The sequence below is a fragment of the Eptesicus fuscus genome, chromosome 13, assembly GCF_027574615.1.
Source record: "Eptesicus fuscus isolate TK198812 chromosome 13, DD_ASM_mEF_20220401, whole genome shotgun sequence".
Lineage (NCBI taxonomy): Eukaryota > Metazoa > Chordata > Mammalia > Chiroptera > Vespertilionidae > Eptesicus > Eptesicus fuscus.
In genome coordinates, this window is record NC_072485.1 from 42,286,550 (window position 1) to 42,297,266 (window position 10,717).

The window sequence follows — 10,717 nt, forward strand, 5'->3', positions numbered from 1 at the left end:
TCGCTCATCTAGGGGAAATGATGAACAACATAGACTGATGAACGAGAACAGAGCCGGAAACAAGGAGGCATTGATCGGACTATCGGGCCTCAGAGGGAGGATAAGGGAGGGTGGGGGAAGGGGGGAGAGATCAACCAAAGGACTTGTGTGCATGCATATGAGCCTAACCAATGGTTAAGTTCAACAGGGGGTTGGGGCATCCGTGGGGAGGGGTGTGGGATGGGAATGGGGGGATGAGGACAAATATGTGACACCTTAATCAATAAAGAAATTAAAAAAATAAAATAAATAAAAACCAATGGGAAAAATATCCTCGGGTGAGGATTTAAAAAGAAATCGGGAGGGATAGCTCCGTTTCAGCGACCCTCCCTAAGGACCACCCTCCCTAAGGAGCGAGGGAGTCCCAGACCCATATCAGAACCCAATGCCAGGAAGAGAAGTCCCATAACTTCTGGCTGTAAAAACCAGTGGAGATTGTGGCTGTGTGAGACAAAGGACTCACTCCCGTAGTCCCAGGCATTCCTCTTACAGGGCCTGCACTCAGACTTATTCAAACTCCCTTGCACTGAGCTCCAGTGCTAGGGTGGCAGCTTGAAAGGCACCAAGGACATATGGGGAGGAACTGAATTGTCTGGCATCAGGATGAGAACTGGAGGGGCAGCTTTCTCCCAGACAGAAGTGCTAGCAGAGGCCACTGTTCCTTCCCTCCATAGAGCCTGCAAGTGGGCACCATATCTGAGTCTCCATCAATCTGGGTAACACTGTTTGTCCCATCCTCGTGATTCCCCGAGACCCTGCCCCACCCACCTTTCAGACTCACCCAAGCAGTTGCCAATGGCTTTTGCACACAAATGTCCAGTCTTGGCTCATGCTTCAGACTTTCCTAATATCTCTCAAACAAGCAACATCTGGCGTCCCCATGCCCTGTGCCTCTTGCTAAGTGGCTCCAGGCCTGACATGAGCGGCAGCCACCTTCCTCAGTTCATAGCTTGGCCTCTCCCAGGTACCTCTAATACCAGCAAAAGTAGCAGCCATCTGTTAATGGCTCTGTAGCTCAGGCCAGGTGGCCCTAGGCAAGGTGCAGGAGTGGGTGACCTTGCACTTGCCAGGAGGCCCCAGAGCCAGTTCACCTTGTGAATAGCTTCAGACGACACCAGTTTACAGCCCAAACACCTCCATGAATGACACACTCAAGGGCCAGACTTGGTGGGCACCAAAGCCCCACTAAAGCAAGTCATACTCCATGGGGTCAGTCCCTGCATAAGGAAAATGTAGCAGCTCTACATTAATACATAGAAACAAACATAGGGAAGCAGCCAAGATGAGGAAGGCAAAGAAACAGGTCCCAAATGAAAGAACAGGGAAATCTCCAGAAAAATAAATAAATGAAATGGAGGCAAACAAACTACCAGATAGAGTTCAAAACAATAACTAAGGTTTTCACAGAACTTAGAACAGTATGAAAAAAGAACACGGAGCATGAACATGCTCCCAGGAACAAGCTGGAATTAGAACTGAAATACAGAAAGGTTTCCTGAATAATCAATGGAAAACTCACAGCAGAGAACCCTGATACCCAAGGACTGAAGGTAGAGATGGCATACAGACTGGTAGGAGGGGCGGAGGTGCAAAAAGGGCTGGCCAGGCATGCACAGACAGCAACTGAAGTCCCAGAGAGATATCTCAGCTGGGGGGCGGGAAGGGGGGTGCACCACTGAGAACTCTGGGATCTAATCCCAAAGCTGGGCTCCCCAGAAGAGAGCACCAAACTGAGGAGGGTGCCCACAATAACATCTAGCTGTGAAAAGCTATGGGGTGCTGTCTGCCAGGGAGTGGCAGCTGAAAGTTCAGGCACCTTCTTAAAGGGCCAATGCACAAAAATTCCCTGTGGAGCCACCCACCCTGTGCTCTGGCAGAGGGAAGGTGAAGTGGACTGGAGCTGTGAGAGCAGAATCCAGGACTGGGAACTCAGGGGATAGAGCTCAGAAGGCAGACACCCCAAGTTTCCTGGGCTGAGTCATTCCCTCCCACAGTGAAGGACATCTTTTCCACAGTCATCTGCCTTGCCTGGGGGGAAGACAGTTGACACAACCTATTGGAAAACACCCTGCCCTGAGGCAACTTAAGATATTAAAAAAATAACAATTAGCCTCCAGGCAGAAGCAACTGCCCCACCCTACTGAAATACTCTCGCCACACCTGAGGAAGACTGCCTGGGGCAATTCAAGTCGGAATCCTATTAGTTTGTAGTCCAAGACCGGTTCTGGAGGCTTTGAGTCTTTGCCTGATCCAATTAGTCAGAAACAGCCTTTAACACTGACCTGCACTGGAGATTGAGAAGTGTAGAGAATCTACCTAATACATAGTCACAAACCCAAACAGACAGCCAAAATGAGGAAACAAAGAAACAACCCCCAAATGAAAGAACTAGAGAATTCACCAGGAGAAGAGATAAATGAAGCAGAGATAAGAAATTTATCTGAAACAGAGTTCAGAGTAATGATGGTAAAAATGCTCAACAGTATGAAAAAAGATATAGTAACTATGAAAAAAAGAACAGTCTGAGATAAAGAATGACATAACACAAATAAAGAACACATTGGAAGGAATACACAGCAGATTAAGGGAAGCTGAGAATTGAATCAGTGAATTAGAAGACAGAGTTGAAAATATCACTCAATTAAAGAACCAAAAAGAAAAAAACAATTAAAAAATAGGAGGACAGCTTAAGGGAGCTGTGGGACAATCTGAAACGAAACAATATTAGAATAGCAGGTGTGCTAGAAGAGGCAGAAAGGGAGAAAGGAACAGAGAAGGTGTTTGAAGAAATAATGGTAGGAAACTTCCCTAAACTGGTAAAGGAAAAAGTCACACAAGTGCAGGAGACACAGAGAACCCCAAACAAGAAGAACCCAAGCAGACCCATGCCCAGACACATCATAATTAAAATGCCAAAAATTAAAAACAAAGAGAGACAAAGGCAGCAAGAGAAAAGAAAACGTAACCTACAAAGGAGTTCCCATAAGGCTGACACCTGACTTCTCATCAGAAACTCTACAGACCAGAAGAGAATGGCATGAAGTACTCAAGCTAATGGAAGGCAAGGATCTGAGACCAAGATGACGATATCCAGCAAGGCTATCATTCAAAATAGACAGTCAAATAAAGAGCTTCCCAGACAAAAAAAAAAAAGGCTAAAGGAGTTCATCACCACCAAGCCAGCATTACAAGAAATGCTAAAGGGATTGCTGTAAGGGATTGCTGAGAAGAAGAAATGGAGAAACCTATGAATTAAAATGGCTATAAATAAGTACCTCTCAATAATAACCCTAAACGTAAAAGGATTAAATGCTCCAATCAAAAGGTGTAGGGTAGCTGAATGGATACAAAAACATGACCCAACTATATGCTGTCTAAAAGAAATCCACCTCAAAACAAAAGACACATACAGGATGAAAGTGAAGGAATGGAAAAATATTTTCCATGCACATGGAATAGAAAAAAAAAAAGCTGGAGTAGCAATACTCACATCCAACAAAATAAACTTTAAAAGCATCATGCTAAGCAAAATAACCCAATCAGAAAAAGATAAATATCATATTTCACTGAAAAGCAGGTTTCTGTTGTGTTTCAATCAACATTTTACAATATTTCTAATTAGTAAAGTGTAATAATTTCCCCCCACTCTAAACTTTGATTTATCAATGCCTAACTAGAACTCTCTATATAATACGATTCAGTTCCCAATACTTCAGTGTCATCTACTAACCACCTAACACAACTATAAAGTACTACTGCAAACAACAAAAACCAAAAGCCCCTACACACAACATACCCAGGTCACTCTGCCTCTCATCTCACATCTCTAGCCTCATTCCCAACTACTCATCTTTTTTTATGTACAAACCCATTTGCCTATTTCTTAAGAAGGTTACTCGAACAAGTTAGGTGTGCAAATAACAGCAAAGTGTGTCAAAGTACATAAAAGCAAGACTCAAAAAGTGTGTAATTACAGTGATGAGTGGCTATAACATGTATTCACAGAGGATGAACTGTTCTTTTCCTGAACAGACAGTCCTAATTCAGCCGCTCCATTCTTTTTTTCATTTCCCCAGGCCCTTGATTCTTTTCCCCTTGATCAATGATTTTCAAGCATTTTTAGCTACGGAACCCAATACGTGAAACAGACAAAAGCAGGAGCTGCCCTGGCCAAAATAAAGAGGGGAGGGTACAGTAGAACCCTTTCAAAGAAGCTTAGGTCTGTATGAACTAGTTCTGGATTAGAGGATCTCAAAGTGTGGTCGAAAGGTCACTAGAAGTCCTTGAGATCTCTTTCAAGGAGTCCATGAAGTCAAAACAATTTTCATAGTAAGTATTAGACATTATTTACCTTATTTTACTGTGCTGACTTCTGCACTGGGGTGCAAAAAGCAATGGTTAAAAAAAAAAAAGCAAAAAGCAATGGTTTATAAAACCGCTGTAACCTGAGCATGAATCAAGACAAAGGCCCCAAACTGTGCTAACAGTCACTGAATTATTCACTGCCACCCACTTAACAAATACAAAAAAAAAAAGTCACTTTAACTTGAATGTCCTTGATGAAGCACTAAGTAATGATGGTATTAATTCTCAACATTTCAGTACACACCTTTTTTAATAATCTGATTATTTTGGGGGATAAAATGGGAAGTACTCAAAAGAACTTGTCCATACTGAAATACAAGGGTTGTCTCAAGGTAAAACACTCACGTGATTACTTTTACTTTTAAATATATTTTTACTAGAAGCCCCGTGCACGGATTGGTGCAATGGTGGGGTCCCTCGACCTGGCCTGCACCCTCTTGCAATCCAGGACCCCTTGGGGGATGTTGGACTGCCGGTTTTGGCCCATTCCCCCCAGGCTAGGCCGAGCCGAGGGACCCCACTGGTGCACGAATCTGTGTACCAGGCCTCTGGTATGCATATACGATGTCTGGTTAATCTCTTCTCTCCCTCCCCTCTCTCTCCTTCCCTCTGAGATTCAGCAGTCTGTTCCATGTTTCCATGCCTGTGCGTCTGCCTCCTGGTGGTCAGTGCGTGTTATAGCTACCAGTCGCTTAGGCTTTTATATAGATAGATTTCAGAGAGAAAGTGAGAGGGAGAGAGAGAAACATCAATGATGAAATCACAGATCGGCTGCCTCCTGCACACCCAACACTGGGAATGGAGCATGCAACCTGGGCATGTACCATGAACTCCTTGCTCATAGGTCGACGCTCAACCTCTCAGCCACCAGTGGTTGGGCTCGTATGATTATTTTTAAGACGAAACTAAACTCATTGATTTTCTCATGGAACACCATTTTTATTTCAAAGAGTGAGTAACAAACCATGGTTATTCAGATTGGGAACAAAATTAGAATTTTGAAAACTTGTATCCACCACCAAGAACTCCTCAGCTTCCCAAGTTCTAAAGACTTATCTGAAAAGTGAAAATATTAACTGTACAATTAACTTCGTCAACATGTGGAAGAGATACATAACCCAGTGAATGATCAATATATAATTTCATACAATCTCGCATGGATAATATTCATTTAGAGTGCAATAACAAATGAATTTTAATGTAACAGAGCACAAAAGCTCAATGATATGGTTTCAGATTTCATATTGCAACAAACTTTTAAAAAGGTTTGAGTGTAGTGTCAAAGAACATCTACAATTACTTGAAAAGGCTATTTAAAAACTCCTCCCTTCAATTAGTAAAGTCATCCAAACTGTAAAAAAACAAAAACACAACACCCTTTTCCAGTATCTGTATGAGGCTGAATTTTGCTCACATACTTCAACCAAAACAACATAACCATTAATGCAAAAGACAATCTGCAAATCCAATGGTCTTCTATTAAGTCAGACATTAATGATATTTGCAAAAATGTAAGATAACACCACCTTTGTCACTAAAATTTGTCATTTTTCATAAAATTACTTATGTTAAATTAACTTATTACTTTTTAAAATCAACAAATCGTTTAAAAATTTGTTTTAATTTCTGGTAAAGTAAATATTAGTAGATGTAACCCACATAAAAGCTGTTTGGAGTCTTCAATAAGTTTTAAAAGCCTGAAGGAATCCAGAGACCTCAAACTTTGAGAACCACTCCCAAAAAACCAAACGAACAAAACCTTTGAGACCTGCTCTCTTCCTAGACTATTGCTATAGCCTAAATCCAGTTCCACACCTTCCAATCTACCCCAGTTTAAACTCACTTAGTATCAGACTTAGCTAATCCTATATAATAAAACCCTAATATGCAGATTGACTGAACAGCTGGACAACTGGTCACTATGATGCACACTGACCACCAGGGGGCAGACACCCAATGCAGGAGCTGCCCCTTGGTGGTCAGTGCACTCCCACAGGGGGAGCACCGCTCAGATAGAGCCCGGTGATTGGCAAGTGCAGTGGTGATGGCGGGAGCCTCTCCCGCCTCCGCTGCAGGTGGGCGGGAAGGAGCGAGGAGTCTCAGACTACGAAATCCCCAGACTGTGAGAGGGATGTCTGACTGCAGTGTAGGCCCGATCCCCGGCAGGCGGACATCCCCTGAGGGGTCCTGGACTACGAGAGGGCGCAGGCTGGGCTGAGGGACCCCTGCCCCACAAGTGTACAAATTTTGTGCACTAGGCCTCTAGTTAGAGCTATATTTTAAGAACCAATTTTTATTCCTCTACTGAAAATTTGCAATTGTTCCACACCACACTGAATTAAGGACAAACTCTTCAATACGGCAATTACCAGTATTTATAAAATTCTCAGTGTCAGTATAATGGGACAAAGCCTCTGATTAGTGCAAATTTATGTATATCAGTAAAATGTGTATCAGTAATGGAATCACAAAGCATCACATTTAATTATATCAACTACAGGTTCCTGTGCCTTCTTCCACAAAAATATACATATTGCTTTATTTAACCAATGGTCTACCCCCTTTCAAACAAGACCTTGATTTTTCCTATCCCAGAGAATTGGAGACTACCACAGAAATGAAAGGAGAAACTAAAGAAAATGAGTCTGGGACTCTTTGCAGCTTCTCAATACCAGATTTCAAAACAATTTAATTTAAAGGTTTTTCAAGGACAATTTTTACAAAATGCAATTTATTAGCTGACTTTACAAGCATATATCAGGCAACACATAAAGGTATGATTTTACTGAAATACATATTGGAAATATTTTCTCTAGAGAAGTGGTCTCAATCTGAGGCAATTTTGCATCCCAGGGACATCTGACAATGTCTGGAGACAGTCTGAATTGTTACAACTTGGGGAGGGGGTATTATGGATAGAGGCCAGGAATGTTGCTAAACATCCTGCAATACAGAAGACAGCTCCCCCAAATAAAGAATTATCTGGTTCAAAATGTCAACAGTGTCAAGGCGAGAAACCTTGCTCCAAATACAACTCTTCAAACATCATCATTTTGTTATAATGTTAATGAGGTGCCGTAAGAATTTAACTCTTGTTTATATCAATTAACCTATCTCAAACTGGTTGTGTTATAAGTAGTTTCATAGTTTCAATACAGTACCAAAAACCTATCAATGATGTTAAGTGAGGACTTACTATACTTCGGTTCAATTCCAAACACAAAGCATGCACCAAATTCTCAAGAAACATACCTTACCTCTAACATCTATTGTTTAATCTCTGAATTTCTTAGTCCTCTAACCTTTCAACAAATTCCATAATTACAGATGGGATTTATTGGAAAATAAACCCCTTACTTCATAGGTTAACTGCCACCATAAAAATAATATTGCAATAAAATGATATAACCGATTTTTTTTCCTCTAGGCTGCGAATGTGATTTCCTGAACACACTACTTGCCCTTAGCTATCTAAGAGCTAGTGGACAGAAGTAAAATCAGGTATCAAAGTACCATGTAACATGAATGTTATGAGTCCTCTTATCTGGGCCCCCTATTTCAGGAGCACACAAATACCCAGCCTCTTTATAGACTACTAGAAGCCCGCTACACGAAATTCATACATGGGTAGGGTTCCTAGGCTTGACCGGCAATCAGGGCCAATCTGTGGGGCAACTGGTGGGGCGATGGGGGGGGAGGGGGGTGTGTGTGGGCACCACCACTGGCACCTGCCTTGGCTGGCCTGGGGCCTGCGGACTAGAGGCAGCTCCTGTGTTGAGTGTCTGCCTCCTGGTGGTCATAGCGACAGGTCGTTCCACCATTTGGTCGATTTGCATATTAGGGTTTTATTATACAGGATTTTTAGGTTTAATTCCTCCATATGTGTTTATTCATTTAAGCAAGTGGTCAGCAAACTGTGGCTCGCGAGCCACATGTGGCTCTTTGGCCCCTTGAGTTTTTAGCAAAGGCCAGCTTAGAAGTACCCTAATTAAGTTAATAACAATGTACCTACCTATATAGTTTAAGTTTAAAAAATTTGGCTCTCAAAAGAAATTTAAATCGTCGTATTGTTGATATTTGGCTGTTGACTAATGAGTTTGCCGACCACTGATTTAAGCAAACACACTTACTGAGCGCCTACTATGTGCCAAACAACCTGAATACAAAGATAAGACAAAAATATTTACCACAGACTAATAAAAAGACAAACAGCTAAAATCCAAAATTATTTGTGCTATAAATAGAAGTCTCAAATAGTGTTAATGGAAGCTTGCACTGGAGAGGATGCCAGGTAAGACTTCCCAGAAGAGGGTGATGCTTGTACTGAGAAAATACCACAGAAAATATATCCCGTTCATATCTTAGTATTTAGGCTACAGATCTCTTCAGCTTAAACTAGTATACTACTCTTTTTGTTGTCATCTAAACAAGAGTGAAGATCTTACTGATATATAGTGATTATTTACTTTTTATCAAAAGATTTTAAATGGTTTTTTACAGAGAAGAAGGGAGGGAGGACAGGGGAGAGAGGAGACAGATCCATCGGACCCACCACCTTTTGGTGTACAGGACGACGCTCCAACTGAGCATCACCGGCCAGGGAACATCAAATCTTAGTGAAGAGTCAAAAAATAATTCTACCAATGTATTTCCTAGTCCCTCCATCCTGTCCAACTTCTGTTTTTGTTTTCTAAACATCCTAACTTCTTCCACCAAGTAAACATACCATCTGTCACCCGGTTAACAAGGGCTTCTTAATTTATAAGGCTGCCACAGAGAATGCTTTAGTTTATTTTTCAAAACTGAGTTTCATTTTCTCACCTTCTTCTACTACAAAACTTTGATTCTGCACAAGAGAGAAGCCATGAGTTCCAAGGTAAAATGATTGCTGCCTACGTTTCTAAGTCTCATCTATATTTTCTGCTTTCTATTCCAACACCGCTGTGGTTAGTGGACTCTTTCTTCTGAGTCCCCAGGAGAATAAAAATTTTAGATTTGGAACAGGAAACCATCCAATAACTTGTGGTCTTACCAAATTTGTTTTACAGTACATGACATTACTGACATTCTTTAACCAACTTTTAAGTTTAGGTCTCCTGGTCTAGGTTAGGGTACCACTAGTAGACACATTTCCAGACTGAGTCAGATCTGGCACTGGCTAATCCTGTCCCTTCTCTGGGCCTGGGCTTCTCCAGCTATAAACCTTGCTCGTGATCGAGGGTAGATTGGCTTAATCACTTAGGTCCTTATGGCTATATAGTAATCTAGAAACCCCATCTTTCCAATTAGCTTTTACATGAAACACGTGGGAGACCAGAAAATAATCTTTTACTCCACCAACCTGACCTTAATTCTCAGATGTTTCAAAAAGCTAACAAACTCTTGATCCACCCACCTTAACCCTGGAACTGCAAATTTCCCAGTAGGAGGCCAAGGCAAATACAGCCCATCCCACTCGGGAGAGTCAAGGGAAGTGCGGCGAGATCCTATTCAGGGTTTGAAGGCGCTGCCACCGCAAATGAAACGAGACCCTATTCATTGGCCCGGCCCACCTAGTCATCGCCGGGCAAATGAATAAGTACAACCGGATAGATGGACGCTCCCTCACCGTAGGCTGCGATGGGAGCTCCCGGGCCCAGACTCCACCGACAGCCATTCTCTCCCAGTTTCTGAAGAGTCCGTCTCGGGGCCGCAGGCTCGCGGGCCCGCCCCCTCCCTCAGGGCAGATGCGCGCGGGGCCCGAGACTTGGGCGCGGAGAGGGCCTGGGAAGCCCCGCACACCGCCCGCTCGGAGGAGAGGAGGAGCCTGCAGTCCCGAGCCGCCGCCACCCCGGCCCCCGACTTACCTCGGCGTGGTGGGGGAGGGGAAGTGCCAGGAGTCAAAGCCTAGGCCCGTTCGCCACCCGCCGCTCAGGGAGCAGCGCGCGGCCGCCTCGAAACCGTCACCGCCGCCACCAGCTCCGACACAGAGCGCCGCTTCGGGGGCAGCGCGCAGAGGGCCCGAATGCGTCACACGCCGCCCGCCGTCAGCGGTTCGCTCCGGGCGCTCCGCCCTCGCTGCCGGCGCATTGGCAGCCGACCACGCCACTCTAGGCCCACCCTACCGCTCATTGGGCAACGAGGCTTTTGAAACTGAACGTGACGGCGGTCTTCAGGAGACGGGGAGAGGAAGAGGAGGGACTTAGGGAATTAGGGGGAGGAAAGGGAAGGGATGGTGGGAGGGACTTGGAGTCCCGCCTCTCACCGCCGCGGTTGGCTGGAAGGGAGTCGTGATGTCACACTGGGCCCCTCGAAGTGGGCTGGTGAGTGGCTA

At 43.8% G+C, this 10,717-nt stretch overlaps 1 protein-coding gene across 6 annotated transcripts in view; it reads right to left on the bottom strand.

The window, feature by feature from the left end:
• NUP98 (nucleoporin 98 and 96 precursor) overlaps window positions 1-10,521 on the bottom strand; it is a 103,851-nt gene extending 93,330 nt beyond the window's left edge. For 4 of the 6 annotated variants that reach the window (XM_054725608.1, XM_054725607.1, XM_054725609.1 and 1 more), the window contains exon 1: window positions 10,251-10,520. The gene's annotated coding sequence lies outside the window, so the exon portion shown is untranslated. Of the gene's footprint in view, window positions 1-10,250 lie in introns of all 6 variants that reach the window. The other 2 variants (XR_008558014.1, XM_054725605.1) reach the window with 1 other exon arrangement.
• Between the last annotated feature and the right edge of the window lie 196 nt (window positions 10,522-10,717).